Below are 19,231 nucleotides of genomic sequence, written 5' to 3'. Positions count from 1 at the left end.
AAGTAACGGCATCGAATCCAATGCAATCCAATCCAATCCAATCCAATCCAAACCAATCCAATCCAAGTAACGGCACCCAATACAATCTAATCCAATCGAATCCAATCCAATCCAAGTAACGGCATCCAATCCAATCCTATCGAATCCAATCCAATCCAAGGAACCGCATCCAATCCAATCCAATCCCATTAACGGCATCCAATCCAATCCAATACAATCCAATCCAATCCAATCCAAGTAACGGCATCCAATCCAATCTAATCCAATCGAATCCAATCCAATCCAATCCAATTAATGGCATCCAATCCAATCCATTCCAATCCAATCCTATCCTATCCAAGTAACGGCATCCAATCTAATCCAATCCAATCCAATCCAAGGAACCGCATCCAATCCAATCCAATCCAATCCAGGTAACGGCATTCAATCCAATGCAATGCAATCCAATGCAATCCAATCCAGGTACCGGCATCCAATCCAATCCAATCCAATCCAATCCAATCCAAGTAACGGCATCCAATCCAATCTAATCCAATCCAATCCAATCCAATCCAATCCAAGTAACCGCATCCAATCCAATCCAATCCAATCCAAGTAACGGCATCCAATCCAATCCAATCCAATCCAATCCAAGTAACCGCATCCAATCCAATCCAATCCAATCCAATCCAAGCAACGGCATCCAATCCAATCCAATCCAATCCAAGTAACGCATCCTCTCCAATCCAATCCAATCCAATCCAATCCAAGTAACGGCACCCAATCCAATCAAATCCAATTGAAGTAACGGCTTCCAATCCAAGCCAATCCAATCCAATCCAATGCAATCCAATCCAATCGAAGTAACGGCATCCAATCCAATCCTAGCCAGTCCAATCGAACTAACGGCATCCAATCCAATCCAATCCAATCCAATCCAACTCACCGCCTCCAATCGACTCCAATCCAATCCAATCCAATCCAAGTAACGGCATCCAATCCAATCCAATCGAATCTTATCCAATCCAATCCCAGTAACGGCATCCAATCGAATCCAATCCAATCCAATCCAAGTACCGGCATCCAACCCAATCCAATCCAATCCAAGTAACGCATCCTCTCCAATCCAATCCAATGCAATCCAATCCAATCCAATCCACGTAACGGCACCCAATTCAATCCAATCCAAGTAACGGCTTCCAATCCAATACAATCCAATCCAATCCAATGCAATCCAATCCAATCTAAGTAACGGCATCCAATCCAATCCAATCTAATCCAATCCAATCCAATCCAAATAACCGCATCCAATCCAATCCAATCCAATGCAAGTAACGGCATCCAATCCAATCCATTCGAATACAATCCAATCCAAGTAACGGCATCCAATCTAATCCAATCCAATCCAATCCAATCCAATTCAAGTACCGGCATCCAATCCAATCCAATCCAATCCACTCCAAGTAACGGCATCCAATCCAATCCAATCCAATCCAAGTTACCGCATCCAATCCAATCCAATCCAATCCAATCCAAGTAACGGCATCCAATCTAATCCAATCCAATCCAATCCAATCCAGGTAACCGCATCCAATCCAATCCAATCCAAGTAACGGCATCCAATCCAATGCAATCCATTCCAATCCAATCCAAACCAATCCAATCCAAGTAACGGCACCCAATCCAATCTCATCCAATCGAATCCAGTCCAATCCAAGTAACGGCATCCATCCAATCCTATCGAATCCAATCCAATCCTATCCTATCCAGGTAACGGCATCCAATCTAATCCAATCCAATCCAATCCATTCCAAGTAACCGCATCCAATTCAATACAATCCAATCAAATCCAATCCAAGTAACGGCATTCAATCCAATGCAATCCAATCCAATTCAATCCATTCCAGGTACCGGCATCCAATCCAATACAATCCAATCCAATCCAAGAAACGGCATCCAATCCAATCTAATCCAATCCAATCCAATCCAATCCAAGTAACCGCATCCAATCCAATCCAATCCAATCCAATCCAATCCAATCCAAGTAACGGCATCCCATCCAATCCAATCCAATCCAATGCAATCCAAATACCGGCATCCAATCCAAGCCAAGTAACGGCATCCAATCCAATCCAATCCAATCCAAGTAACGGCATCCAATCCAATCCAATCGAATCTAATCCAATCCAATCCAAGTAACGGCATCCAATCCAATCCAATCCAATCGAAGTACCGGCATCCAACCCAATCCAATCCAATCCAATCCAATCCAATCCAAGTAACGGCATCCAATCCAATGCAATCCAATCCAATCCAATCCAAACCAATCCACTCCAAGTAACGGCATGCAATCCAATCTAATCCAATCCAATCCAATCCAATACAAGTAACGGCATCCAATCCAATCCTATCGAATCCAAACCAATCCAACTAACCGTATCCAATCCAATCCAAGTAACAGCCTCCAATCGAATCCAATCCAATCCAAGTAACGGCATTCAATCCAATCCAATCTAATCTAATCCAATCCAATCCAAGTAACGGCATCCAATCGAATCCAATCCAATCCAATCCAAGTACCGGCATCCAACCCAATCCAATCCAATCTAATCTAATCCAAGTAACGGCATCGAATCCAATGCAATCCAATCCAATCCAATCCAATCCAAACCAATCCAATCCAAGTAACGTCACCCAATACAATCTAATCCAATCGAATCCAATCCAATCCAAGTAACGGCATCCAATCCAATCCTATCGAATCCAATCCAATCCAAGGAACCGCATCCAATCCAATCCAATCCCATTAACGGCATCCAATCCAATCCAATACAATCCAATCCAATCCTATCCTATCCAGGTAACGGCATCCAATCTAATCTCATCCAATCCAATCCAATCCAAGTAACCGCATCCAATTTAATACAATCCAATCCAATCCAAGTACCGGCATTCGATCCAATGCAATCCAATCCAATCCAATCCAATCCAATCCAAGTAACGGCATCCAATCCAATCCAATCCAATCCAATCCAATGCAATCCAAGTACCGGCATCCAATCCAAGCCAAGTAACGGCATCCAATCCAATCCAATCCAATCCAGGTAACGGCATTCAATCCAATACAATCGAATCTAATACAATCCAATCGAAGTAACGGCATCCAATCCAATCCAATCCAGTCCAATCGAAGTACCGGCATCCAACCCAATCCAATCCAATCCAATCCAATCCATGTAACGGCATCCAATCCAATGCAATCCAATCCAATCCAATCCAAACCAATCCAATCCAAGTAAAGGCATCCAATCCAATCTAATCCAATCCAATCCAATCCAATCCAAGGAACGGCATCCAATCCAATCCTATCGAATCCAATCCAATCCAAGTAACCGTATCCAATCCAATCCAATCCAATCCAATTAACGGCATCCAATCCAATGCAATCCAATCCAATCCTATCCTATCCAAGTAACGGCATCCAATCTAATCCAATCCAATCCAATTCAATCCAATCCATGTTACCGCATCCAATCCAATCCAATCCAATCCAATCCAAGTAACGGCATTCAATCCACTCCAATTAACGGCATCCAATCCAATCCAATCCTATCCCATCCAAGTAACGGCATCCAATCTAATCCAATCCAATCCAATCCAATCCATGTAACCGCATCCAATCCAATCCAATCCAATCCAAGTAACGGCATCCAATCCAATGCAATCCAATCCAATCCAATCCAATCCAAGTAACGGCATCCAATCCAATCCAATATAAGTAACGGCATCCAATCCAATCCAATCCAATCCAAGGAACGGCATCCAATCAAATCCAATCCAATCCAATCCAAGTAACCGCATCCAATCCAATCCAATCCAAGTCACGGCATCCAATCCAATCCAATCCAATCCAAGTAACCGCATCCAATCCATTCCAATCCAATCCAATTAACTCCAATCTAATCCAAGGAACGGCATCCAATCCAATCCAATGCAATCCAATGCAATCCAATCCAATCCAAGTAACTGCATTCAATCCAATCCAATCCAATCCAAGTTACCGCATCCAATCCAATCCAATCCAAGTAACGGCATCCAATCCAATCCACTCCAATCCAAGTAACGGCATCCAATCCAATCCAATCGAATCTAATCCAATCCAATCCAAGTACCGGCATCCAACCCAATCCAATCCAATCCAATCCAATCAAAGTAACTGCATCGAATCCAATGCAATCCAATCCAATCCAATCCAAATCAATCCAATCCAAGTTACGGCACCAAATCCAATCTAATCCAATCGAATCCAATCCAATCCAAGTAACCGCATCCAATCCAATCCAATCCAATCCAATTAACGGCATCCAATCCAATCCAATCCAATCCAATGCTATCCTATCCAGGTAACGGCATCCAATCTAATCCAATCCAATCCAATCCAATCCAATCCAAGTAACCGCATCCAATCCAAAGCAATCCAATCCAATCCAATCCAATCCAGGTACCGGCATCCAATCCAATCCCATCCAATCCAATCCAAGTAACGGCATCCAATCCAATCTCATCCAATCCAATCCAATCCAATCCAAGTAACCGTATCCAATCCAATCCAATCCAATCCAAGTAACGGCATCCAATCCAATCCAATCCAACCCAATCCAATGCAATCCAAGTACCGGCATCCAATCCAAGCCAATCCAATCCAATCCAAGTAACGGCATCCAATACAATCCAATCGAATCTAATCCAATCCAATCCAAGTAACGGCATCCAATCCAATCTAATCCAATCCAATCCAATCCAATCCAAGTAACCGCATCCAATCCAATCCAATCCAAGTAACGGCATCCAATCCAATCCAATCCAACCCAATCCAATGCAATCCACGTACCGGCATCCAATCCAAGCCAATCCAATCCAATCCAAGTAACGGCATCCAATCCAATCCAATCGAATCTAATCCAATCCAATCCAAGTAACGGCATCCAATCCAATCCAATCCAATCCAATCGAGGCACCGGCATCCAACCCAATCCAATCCAATCCAATCCAATCCAAGTGACGGCATCCAATCCAATGCAATCCAAACCAATCCAATCCAAACCAATCCAATCCACGTAACGGCATCCAATCCAATCTAATCCAATCCAATCCAATCCAAGTAACGGCATCCAATCCAATCCTATCGAATCCAATCCAATCCAAGTAACCGCATCCAATCCAATCCAATCCAATCCAATTAACGTCATCCAATCCAATCCAATCCAATCCTATCCTATCCAAGTAACTGCATCCAATCTAATCCAATCCAATCCAGTCCAATCCAAGTAACCGGATCCAATCCAATCCAATCCAATCCAAGTAACGGCATCCAATCCAATGCAATCCAATCCAATCCAATCCAATCCAGGTACCGGCATCCAATCCAATCCAATCCAATCCAAGTAACGGCATTCAATCCAATCTAATCCAATCCAATCCAATCCAATCCAATCCAAGTAATGGCATCCAATTCGATCCAATCCAATCCAATCCAATCCAAGTAACGGCATCCAATCCAATCCAATCCAATCCAATCCAATCCAATGCAATCCAAGTAACAACATCCAATCCAGGCCAATACAATCCAATCCAAGTAACGGCATCCAATCCAATCCAATCCAATCCAATCCAAGTACCGGCATCCAACCCAATCCAATCCAATCCAAGTAACGGCATCCAATCCAATGCAATCCAATCCAATCCAATCCAAACCAATCCAATCCAAGTAACGGCATCCAATCCAATCGAATCCAATCCAATCCAAGTAACGGCATCTAATCATATCCTATCGAATCCAATCCAATCCAAATAACCGCATCCAATCCAATCCAATCCAATCCAATCCAATTCACGGCATCCAATCCAATCCAATCCTATCCTATCCTATCCAAGTAACAGCATCCATTCTAATCCAATCCAATCCAATCCAAGTAACCGCATCCAATCCAATCCAATCCAATCCAAGTAACGGCATCCAATCCAATGCAATCCAAACCAATCAAATCCAATCCAATCCAGGTACCGGCATCCAATCCAATACAATCCAAGTAACGGCATCCAATCCAATCTAATCCAATCCAATCCAATCCAATCCAATCCAATCCAATCCAATCCAATCCAAGTAACCGCATCCAATCGAATCCAATCCAATCCAATACAATCCAAGTAACGGCATCCAATCCAATCCAATCCAATCCTATCCTATCCGAGTAACGGCATCCAATCTAATCCAATCCAATCCAATCCAAGTAACCGCATCCAATCAAATCCAATCCAATCCAAGTAACGGCATCCAATCCAATGCAATCCAAACCAATCCAATCCAATCCAATCCAGGTACCGGCATCCAATCCAATCCAATCCAAGTAATGGCATCCAATCCAATCTAATCCAATCCAATCCAATCCAATCCAATCCAATCCAAGTAACCGCATCCAATCGAATCCAATCCAATCCAATCCAAGTAACGGCATCCAATCCAATCCAATCCAATCCAATCCAATTCAAGTAACGGCATCCAATCCAATCCAATCCAAGTAACGCATCCTCTCGAATCCAATCCAATCCAATCCAATCCAATCCAATCCAATGCAATCCAATCCAATCCTAGCCAATCCAATCGAAGTAACGGCATCCAATCCAATCCAATCCAACCCAACTAACCGCCTCCAATAGAATCCAATCCAATCAAATCCAATCCAATTCAATCCAATCCAAGTAACGGCATGCAATCCAATCCAATCGAATCCAATCCAATCCAAGTAACGGCATCCAATCCAATCCACTGCAATCCAATGCAATCCAATCCAATCCAAGTAACGGCATCCAATCTAATCCAATCCAATCCAATCCAAGTAACCGCATCCAATCCAATCCAATCCAAGTAACGGCATCCAATCCAATGCAATTGATTCCAATCCAATCCAAACCAATCCAATCCAAGTAACGGCACCCAATCCAATCTCATCCAATCGAATCGAATCCAATCCAAGTAACGGCATCCATCCAATCCTATCGAATCCAATCCAATCCTATCCTATCCAGGTAACGGCATCCAATCTAATCCAATCCAATCCAATCCATTCCAAGTAACCGCATCCAATTCAATACAATCCAATCCAAGTAACGGCTTTCAATCCAATGCAATCCAATCCAATTCAATCCATTCCAGGTACCGGCATCCAATCCAATACAATCCAATCCAATCCAAGAAACGGCATCCAATACAATCTAATCCAATCCAATCCAATCAAATCCAAGTAACCGCATCCAATCCAATCCAATCCAATCCAATCCAAGTAACGGCATCCCATCCAATCCAATCCAATCCAATGCAATCCAAATACCGGCATCCAATCCAAGCCAAGTAACGGCATCCAATCCAATCCAATCCAATCCAAGTAACGGCATCCAATCCAATCCAATCGAATCTAATCCAATCCAATCCAAGTAACGGCATCCAATCCAATCCAATCCAATCGAAGTACCGGCATCCAACCCAATCCAATCCAATCCAATCCAATCCAAGTAACGGCATCCAATCCAATGCAATCCAATCCAATCCAATCCAAACCAATCCACTCCAAGTAACGGCATCCAATCCAATCTAATCCAATCCAATCCAATCCAATCCAAGTAACGGCATCCAATCCAATCCTATCGAATCCAAACCAATCCAACTAACCGTATCCAATCCAATCCAAGTAACAGCATCCAATCGAATCTAATCCAATCCAAGTAACGGCATCCAATCCAATCCAATCGAATCTAATCCAATCCAATCCAAGTAACGGCATCCAATCCAATCTAATCCAATCGAATCCAATCCAATCCAATCCAATTAATGGCATCCAATCCAATCCATTCCAATCCAATCCTATCCTATCCAAGTAACGGCATCCAATCTAATCCAATCCAATCCAATCCAAGGAACCGCATCCAATCCAATCCAATCCAATCCAGGTAACGGCATTCAATCCAATGCAATGCAATCCAATGCAATCCAATCCAGGTACCGGCATCCAATCCAATCCAATCCAATCCAATCCAATCCAAGTAACGGCATCCAATCCAATCTAATCCAATCCAATCCAATCCAATCCAATCCAAGTAACCGCATCCAATCCAATCCAATCCAATCCAAGTAACGGCATCCAATCCAATCCAATCCAATCCAATCCAATCCAAGTAACCGCATCCAATCCAATCCAATCCAATCCAATCCAAGCAACGGCATCCAATCCAATCCAATCCAATCCAAGTAACGCATCCTCTCCAATCCAATCCAATCCAATCCAATCCAAGTAACGGCACCCAATCCAATCAAATCCAATTGAAGTAACGGCTTCCAATCCAAGCCAATCCAATCCAATCCAATGCAATCCAATCCAATCGAAGTAACGGCATCCAATCCAATCCTAGCCAGTCCAATCGAACTAACGGCATCCAATCCAATCCAATCCAATCCAATCCAACTCACCGCCTCCAATCGACTCCAATCCAATCCAATCCAATCCAAGTAACGGCATCCAATCCAATCCAATCGAATCTTATCCAATCCAATCCCAGTAACGGCATCCAATCGAATCCAATCCAATCCAATCCAAGTACCGGCATCCAACCCAATCCAATCCAATCCAAGTAACGCATCCTCTCCAATCCAATCCAATGCAATCCAATCCAATCCAATCCACGTAACGGCACCCAATTCAATCCAATCCAAGTAACGGCTTCCAATCCAATACAATCCAATCCAATCCAATGCAATCCAATCCAATCTAAGTAACGGCATCCAATCCAATCCAATCTAATCCAATCCAATCCAATCCAAATAACCGCATCCAATCCAATCCAATCCAATGCAAGTAACGGCATCCAATCCAATCCATTCGAATACAATCCAATCCAAGTAACGGCATCCAATCTAATCCAATCCAATCCAATCCAATCCAATTCAAGTACCGGCATCCAATCCAATCCAATCCAATCCACTCCAAGTAACGGCATCCAATCCAATCCAATCCAATCCAAGTTACCGCATCCAATCCAATCCAATCCAATCCAATCCAAGTAACGGCATCCAATCTAATCCAATCCAATCCAATCCAGGTAACCGCATCCAATCCAATCCAATCCAAGTAACGGCATCCAATCCAATGCAATCCATTCCAATCCAATCCAAACCAATCCAATCCAAGTAACGGCACCCAATCCAATCTCATCCAATCGAATCCAATCCAATCCAAGTAACGGCATCCATCCAATCCTATCGAATCCAATCCAATCCTATCCTATCCAGGTAACGGCATCCAATCTAATCCAATCCAATCCAATCCATTCCAAGTAACCGCATCCAATTCAATACAATCCAATCAAATCCAATCCAAGTAACGGCATTCAATCCAATGCAATCCAATCCAATTCAATCCATTCCAGGTACCGGCATCCAATCCAATACAATCCAATCCAATCCAAGAAACGGCATCCAATCCAATCTAATCCAATCCAATCCAATCCAATCCAAGTAACCGCATCCAATCCAATCCAATCCAATCCAATCCAATCCAATCCAAGTAACGGCATCCCATCCAATCCAATCCAATCCAATGCAATCCAAATACCGGCATCCAATCCAAGCCAAGTAACGGCATCCAATCCAATCCAATCCAATCCAAGTAACGGCATCCAATCCAATCCAATCGAATCTAATCCAATCCAATCCAAGTAACGGCATCCAATCCAATCCAATCCAATCGAAGTACCGGCATCCAACCCAATCCAATCCAATCCAATCCAATCCAAGTAACGGCATCCAATCCAATGCAATCCAATCCAATCCAATCCAAACCAATCCACTCCAAGTAACGGCATCCAATCCAATCTAATCCAATCCAATCCAATCCAATCCAAGTAACGGCATCCAATCCAATCCTATCGAATCCAAACCAATCCAACTAACCGTATCCAATCCAATCCAAGTAACAGCATCCAATCGAATCCAATCCAATCCAAGTAACGGCATCCAATCCAATCCAATCGAATCTAATCCAATCCAATCCAAGTAACGGCATCCAATCCAATCTAATCCAATCGAATCCAATCCAATCCAATCCAATTAATGGCATCCAATCCAATCCATTCCAATCCAATCCTATCCTATCCAAGTAACGGCATCCAATCTAATCCAATCCAATCCAATCCAAGGAACCGCATCCAATCCAATCCAATCCAATCCAGGTAACGGCATTCAATCCAATGCAATGCAATCCAATGCAATCCAATCCAGGTACCGGCATCCAATCCAATCCAATCCAATCCAATCCAATCCAAGTAACGGCATCCAATCCAATCTAATCCAATCCAATCCAATCCAATCCAATCCAAGTAACCGCATCCAATCCAATCCAATCCAATCCAAGTAACGGCATCCAATCCAATCCAATCCAATCCAATCCAAGTAACCGCATCCAATCCAATCCAATCCAATCCAATCCAAGCAACGGCATCCAATCCAATCCAATCCAATCCAAGTAACGCATCCTCTCCAATCCAATCCAATCCAATCCAATCCAAGTAACGGCACCCAATCCAATCAAATCCAATTGAAGTAACGGCTTCCAATCCAAGCCAATCCAATCCAATCCAATGCAATCCAATCCAATCGAAGTAACGGCATCCAATCCAATCCTAGCCAGTCCAATCGAACTAACGGCATCCAATCCAATCCAATCCAATCCAATCCAACTCACCGCCTCCAATCGACTCCAATCCAATCCAATCCAATCCAAGTAACGGCATCCAATCCAATCCAATCGAATCTTATCCAATCCAATCCCAGTAACGGCATCCAATCGAATCCAATCCAATCCAATCCAAGTACCGGCATCCAACCCAATCCAATCCAATCCAAGTAACGCATCCTCTCCAATCCAATCCAATGCAATCCAATCCAATCCAATCCACGTAACGGCACCCAATTCAATCCAATCCAAGTAACGGCTTCCAATCCAATACAATCCAATCCAATCCAATGCAATCCAATCCAATCTAAGTAACGGCATCCAATCCAATCCAATCTAATCCAATCCAATCCAATCCAAATAACCGCATCCAATCCAATCCAATCCAATGCAAGTAACGGCATCCAATCCAATCCATTCGAATACAATCCAATCCAAGTAACGGCATCCAATCTAATCCAATCCAATCCAATCCAATCCAATTCAAGTACCGGCATCCAATCCAATCCAATCCAATCCACTCCAAGTAACGGCATCCAATCCAATCCAATCCAATCCAAGTTACCGCATCCAATCCAATCCAATCCAATCCAATCCAAGTAACGGCATCCAATCTAATCCAATCCAATCCAATCCAATCCAGGTAACCGCATCCAATCCAATCCAATCCAAGTAACGGCATCCAATCCAATGCAATCCATTCCAATCCAATCCAAACCAATCCAATCCAAGTAACGGCACCCAATCCAATCTCATCCAATCGAATCCAATCCAATCCAAGTAACGGCATCCATCCAATCCTATCGAATCCAATCCAATCCTATCCTATCCAGGTAACGGCATCCAATCTAATCCAATCCAATCCAATCCATTCCAAGTAACCGCATCCAATTCAATACAATCCAATCAAATCCAATCCAAGTAACGGCATTCAATCCAATGCAATCCAATCCAATTCAATCCATTCCAGGTACCGGCATCCAATCCAATACAATCCAATCCAATCCAAGAAACGGCATCCAATCCAATCTAATCCAATCCAATCCAATCCAATCCAAGTAACCGCATCCAATCCAATCCAATCCAATCCAATCCAATCCAATCCAAGTAACGGCATCCCATCCAATCCAATCCAATCCAATGCAATCCAAATACCGGCATCCAATCCAAGCCAAGTAACGGCATCCAATCCAATCCAATCCAATCCAAGTAACGGCATCCAATCCAATCCAATCGAATCTAATCCAATCCAATCCAAGTAACGGCATCCAATCCAATCCAATCCAATCGAAGTACCGGCATCCAACCCAATCCAATCCAATCCAATCCAATCCAATCCAAGTAACGGCATCCAATCCAATGCAATCCAATCCAATCCAATCCAAACCAATCCACTCCAAGTAACGGCATGCAATCCAATCTAATCCAATCCAATCCAATCCAATACAAGTAACGGCATCCAATCCAATCCTATCGAATCCAAACCAATCCAACTAACCGTATCCAATCCAATCCAAGTAACAGCCTCCAATCGAATCCAATCCAATCCAAGTAACGGCATTCAATCCAATCCAATCTAATCTAATCCAATCCAATCCAAGTAACGGCATCCAATCGAATCCAATCCAATCCAATCCAAGTACCGGCATCCAACCCAATCCAATCCAATCTAATCTAATCCAAGTAACGGCATCGAATCCAATGCAATCCAATCCAATCCAATCCAATCCAAACCAATCCAATCCAAGTAACGTCACCCAATACAATCTAATCCAATCGAATCCAATCCAATCCAAGTAACGGCATCCAATCCAATCCTATCGAATCCAATCCAATCCAAGGAACCGCATCCAATCCAATCCAATCCCATTAACGGCATCCAATCCAATCCAATACAATCCAATCCAATCCTATCCTATCCAGGTAACGGCATCCAATCTAATCTCATCCAATCCAATCCAATCCAAGTAACCGCATCCAATTTAATACAATCCAATCCAATCCAAGTACCGGCATTCGATCCAATGCAATCCAATCCAATCCAATCCAAGTAACGGCATCCAATCCAATCCAATCCAATCCAATCCAAGTAACGGCATCCAATCCAATCCAATCCAATCCAATCCAATGCAATCCAAGTACCGGCATCCAATCCAAGCCAAGTAACGGCATCCAATCCAATCCAATCCAATCCAGGTAACGGCATTCAATCCAATACAATCGAATCTAATACAATCCAATCGACGTAACGGCATCCAATCCAATCCAATCCAGTCCAATCGAAGTACCGGCATCCAACCCAATCCAATCCAATCCAATCCAATCCATGTAACGGCATCCAATCCAATGCAATCCAATCCAATCCAATCCAAACCAATCCAATCCAAGTAAAGGCATCCAATCCAATCTAATCCAATCCAATCCAATCCAATCCAAGGAACGGCATCCAATCCAATCCTATCGAATCCAATCCAATCCAAGTAACCGTATCCAATCCAATCCAATCCAATCCAATTAACGGCATCCAATCCAATGCAATCCAATCCAATCCTATCCTATCCAAGTAACGGCATCCAATCTAATCCAATCCAATCCAATTCAATCCAATCCATGTTACCGCATCCAATCCAATCCAATCCAATCCAAGTAACGGCATTCAATCCACTCCAATTAACGGCATCCAATCCAATCCAATCCTATCCCATCCAAGTAACGGCATCCAATCTAATCCAATCCAATCCAATCCAATCCATGTAACCGCATCCAATCCAATCCAATCCAATCCAAGTAACGGCATCCAATCCAATGCAATCCAATCCAATCCAATCCAATCCAAGTAACGGCATCCAATCCAATCCAATATAAGTAACGGCATCCAATCCAATCCAATCCAATCCAAGGAACGGCATCCAATCAAATCCAATCCAATCCAATCCAAGTAACCGCATCCAATCCAATCCAATCCAAGTCACGGCATCCAATCCAATCCAATCCAATCCAAGTAACCGCATCCAATCCATTCCAATCCAATCCAATTAACTCCAATCTAATCCAAGGAACGGCATCCAATCCAATCCAATGCAATCCAATGCAATCCAATCCAATCCAAGTAACTGCATTCAATCCAATCCAATCCAATCCAAGTTACCGCATCCAATCCAATCCAATCCAAGTAACGGCATCCAATCCAATCCACTCCAATCCAAGTAACGGCATCCAATCCAATCCAATCGAATCTAATCCAATCCAATCCAAGTACCGGCATCCAACCCAATCCAATCCAATCCAATCCAATCAAAGTAACTGCATCGAATCCAATGCAATCCAATCCAATCCAATCCAAATCAATCCAATCCAAGTTACGGCACCAAATCCAATCTAATCCAATCGAATCCAATCCAATCCAAGTAACCGCATCCAATCCAATCCAATCCAATCCAATTAACGGCATCCAATCCAATCCAATCCAATCCAATCCAATCCAATCCAATGCTATCCTATCCAGGTAACGGCATCCAATCTAATCCAATCCAATCCAATCCAATCCAATCCAAGTAACCGCATCCAATCCAAAGCAATCCAATCCAATCCAATCCAATCCAGGTACCGGCATCCAATCCAATCCCATCCAATCCAATCCAAGTAACGGCATCCAATCCAATCTCATCCAATCCAATCCAATCCAATCCAAGTAACCGTATCCAATCCAATCCAATCCAATCCAAGTAACGGCATCCAATCCAATCCAATCCAACCCAATCCAATGCAATCCAAGTACCGGCATCCAATCCAAGCCAATCCAATCCAATCCAAGTAACGGCATCCAATACAATCCAATCGAATCTAATCCAATCCAATCCAAGTAACGGCATCCAATCCAATCTAATCCAATCCAATCCAATCCAATCCAAGTAATGCATCCAATCCAATCCAATCCAAGTAACGGCATCCAATCCAATCCAATCCAACCCAATCCAATGCAATCCACGTACCGGCATCCAATCCAAGCCAATCCAATCCAATCCAAGTAACGGCATCCAATCCAATCCAATCGAATCTAATCCAATCCAATCCAAGTAACGGCATCCAATCCAATCCAATCCAATCCAATCGAGGCACCGGCATCCAACCCAATCCAATCCAATCCAATCCAATCCAAGTGACGGCATCCAATCCAATGCAATCCAAACCAATCCAATCCAAACCAATCCAATCCAAGTAACGGCATCCAATCCAATCTAATCCAATCCAATCCAATCCAAGTAACGGCATCCAATCCAATCCTATCGAATCCAATCCAATCCAAGTAACCGCATCCAATCGAATCCAATCCAATCCAATTAACGTCATCCAATCCAATCCAATCCAATCCTATCCTATCCAAGTAACTGCATCCAATCTAATCCAATCCAATCCAATCCAATCCAAGTAACCGGATCCAATCCAATCCAATCCAATCCAAGTAACGGCATCCAATCCAATGCAATCCAATACAATCCAATCCAATCCAGGTACCGGCATCCAATCCAATCCAATCCAATCCAAGTAACGGCATTCAATCCAATCTAATCCAATCCAATCCAATCCAATCCAATCCAAGTAATGGCATCCAATTCGATCCAATCCAATCCAATCCAATCCAAGTAACGGCATCCAATCCAATCCAATCCAATCCAATCCAATCCAATGCAATCCAAGTAACAACATCCAATCCAGGCCAATACAATCCAATCCAAGTAACGGCATCCAATCCAATCCAATCCAATCCAATCCAAGTACCGGCATCCAACCCAATCCAATCCAATCCAAGTAACGGCATCCAATCCAATGCAATCCAATCCAATCCAATCCAAACCAATCTAATCCAAGTAACGGCATCCAATCCAATCGAATCCAATCCAATCCAAGTAACGGCATCTAATCATATCCTATCGAATCCAATCCAATCCAAATAACCGCATCCAATCCAATCCAATCCAATCCAATCCAATTCACGGCATCCAATCCAATCCAATCCTATCCTATCCTATCCAAGTAACAGCATCCATTCTAATCCAATCCAATCCAATCCAAGTAACCGCATCCAATCCAATCCAATCCAATCCAAGTAACGGCATCCAATCCAATGCAATCCAAACCAATCAAATCCAATCCAATCCAGGTACCGGCATCCAATCCAATACAATCCAAGTAACGGCATCCAATCCAATCTAATCCAATCCAATCCAATCCAATCCAATCCAATCCAATCCAATCCAAGTAACCGCATCCAATCGAATCCAATCCAATCCAATACAATCCAAGTAACGGCATCCAATCCAATCCAATCCAATCCTATCCTATCCGAGTAACGGCATCCAATCTAATCCAATCCAATCCAATCCAAGTAACCGCATCCAATCAAATCCAATCCAATCCAAGTAACGGCATCCAATCCAATGCAATCCAAACCAATCCAATCCAATCCAATCCAGGTACCGGCATCCAATCCAATCCAATCCAAGTAATGGCATCCAATCCAATCTAATCCAATCCAATCCAATCCAATCCAATCCAATCCAATCCAAGTAACCGCATCCAATCGAATCCAATCCAATCCAATCCAAGTAACGGCATCCAATCCAATCCAATCCAATCCAATCCAATTCAAGTAACGGCATCCAATCCAATCCAATCCAAGTAACGCATCCTCTCGAATCCAATCCAATCCAATCCAATCCAATCCAATCCAATGCAATCCAATCCAATCCTAGCCAATCCAATCGAAGTAACGGCATCCAATCCAATCCAATCCAACCCAACTAACCGCCTCCAATAGAATCCAATCCAATCAAATCCAATCCAATTCAATCCAATCCAAGTAACGGCATGCAATCCAATCCAATCGAATCCAATCCAATCCAAGTAACGGCATCCAATCCAATCCACTGCAATCCAATGCAATCCAATCCAATCCAAGTAACTGCATTCAATCCAATCCAATCCAGTCCACTCCAAGTTACCGCATCCAATCCAATCCAATCCAATCCAAGTAACGGCATCCAATCCAATCCAATCCAATCCAAGTAACGTCATCCAATCCAATCCAATCGAATCAAATCCAATCCAATCCAAGTAACGGCATCCAATCGAATCGAATCCAATCCAATCCAAGTACCGTCATCCAACCCAATCCAATCCAAGTAACGGCATCGAATCCAATGCAATGCAATCCAATCCAATCCAAACCAATCCAATCCAAGTAACGGCACCAAATCCAATCTAATCCAATCGAATCCAATCCAATCCAAGTAACGGCATCCAATCCAATACAATCCAATCCAATCCAATCCAAGTAACGGCATTCAACCCAATCCAATCCAGGTCCCGGCATCCAATCCAATCCAATCCAATCCAAGTAACGGCATCCAATCCAATCTAATCCAATCCAATCCAATCCAATCCCATCCAAGGAACCGCATCCAATCCAATCCAATCCAATCCAAGTAACGGCATCCAATCCAATCCAATCCAACCCAATCCAATGCAATCCAGGTACCGGCATCCAATCCAAGCCAATCCAATCCAATCCAAGTAACGGCATCCAATCCAATCCAATCCAGTCCAAGTAACGGCATCCAATCCAATCCAATCGAATCTAATCCAATCCAATCCAAGTAACGGCATCCAATCCAATCCAATCCAATCGAAGTACCGCCATCCAACCCAATCCAATCCAATCCAATCCAATCCAATCCAAGTAACGGCATCCAATCCAATGCAATCCAATCCAATCCAATCCAATCCAAACCAATCCACTCCAAGTAACGGCATGCAATCCAATCTAATCCAATCCAATCCAATCCAATACAAGTAACGGCATCCAATCCAATCCTATCGAATCCAAACCAATCCAACTAACCGTATCCAATCCAATCCAAGTAACAGCCTCCAATCGAATCCAATCCAATCCAAGTAACGGCATTCAATCCAATCCAATCTAATCTAATCCAATCCAATCCAAGTAACGGCATCCAATCGAATCCAATCCAATCCAATCCAAGTACCGGCATCCAACCCAATCCAATCCAATCTAATCTAATCCAAGTAACGGCATCGAATCCAATGCAATCCAATCCAATCCAATCCAATCCAAACCAATCCAATCCAAGTAACGGCACCCAATACAATCTAATCCAATCGAATCCAATCCAATCCAAGTAACGGCATCCAATCCAATCCTATCGAATCCAATCCAATCCAAGGAACCGCATCCAATCCAATCCAATCCCATTAACGGCATCCAATCCAATCCAATACAATCCAATCCAATCCTATCCTATCCAGGTAACGGCATCCAATCTAATCTCATCCAATCCAATCCAATCCAAGTAACCGCATCCAATTTAATACAATCCAATCCAATCCAAGTACCGGCATTCGATCCAATGCAATCCAATCCAATCCAATCCAAGTAACGGCATCCAATCCAATCTAATCCAATCCAATCCAATCCAATCCAAGTAACCGCATCCAATCCAATCCAATCCAATCCAATCCAAGTAACGGCATCCAATCCAATCCAATCCAATCCAATCCAATGCAATCCAAGTACCGGCATCCAATCCAAGCCAAGTAACGGCATCCAATCCAATCCAATCCAATCCAGGTAACGGCATTCAATCCAATACAATCGAATCTAATACAATCCAATCGAAGTAACGGCATCCAATCCAATCCAATCCAGTCCAATCGAAGTACCGGCATCCAACCCAATCCAATCCAATCCAATCCAATCCATGTAACGGCATCCAATCCAATGCAATCCAATCCAATCCAATCCAAACCAATCCAATCCAAGTAAAGGCATCCAATCCAATCTAATCCAATCCAATCCAATCCAATCCAAGGAACGGCATCCAATCCAATCCTATCGAATCCAATCCAATCCAAGTAACCGTATCCAATCCAATCCAATCCAATCCAATTAACGGCATCCAATCCAATGCAATCCAATCCAATCCTATCCTATCCAAGTAACGGCATCCAATCTAATCCAATCCAATCCAATTCAATCCAATCCATGTTACCGCATCCAATCCAATCCAATCCAATCCAATCCAAGTAACGGCATTCAATCCACTCCAATTAACGGCATCCAATCCAATCCAATCCTATCCCATCCAAGTAACGGCATCCAATCTAATCCAATCCAATCCAATCCAATCCATGTAACCGCATCCAATCCAATCCAATCCAATCCAAGTAACGGCATCCAATCCAATGCAATCCAATCCAATCCAATCCAATCCAAGTAACGGCATCCAATCCAATCCAATATAAGTAACGGCATCCAATCCAATCCAATCCAATCCAAGGAACGGCATCCAATCAAATCCAATCCAATCCAATCCAAGTAACGGCATTCAATCCAATCCAATCTAATCTAATCCAATCCAATCCAAGTAACGGCATCCAATCGAATCCAATCC

This window comes from Mustelus asterias, chromosome 21 (genome assembly GCF_964213995.1).
Source record: "Mustelus asterias chromosome 21, sMusAst1.hap1.1, whole genome shotgun sequence".
NCBI classification, from domain to species: domain Eukaryota; kingdom Metazoa; phylum Chordata; class Chondrichthyes; order Carcharhiniformes; family Triakidae; genus Mustelus; species Mustelus asterias.
Note: the sequence above shows the minus strand (reverse complement) of the source record.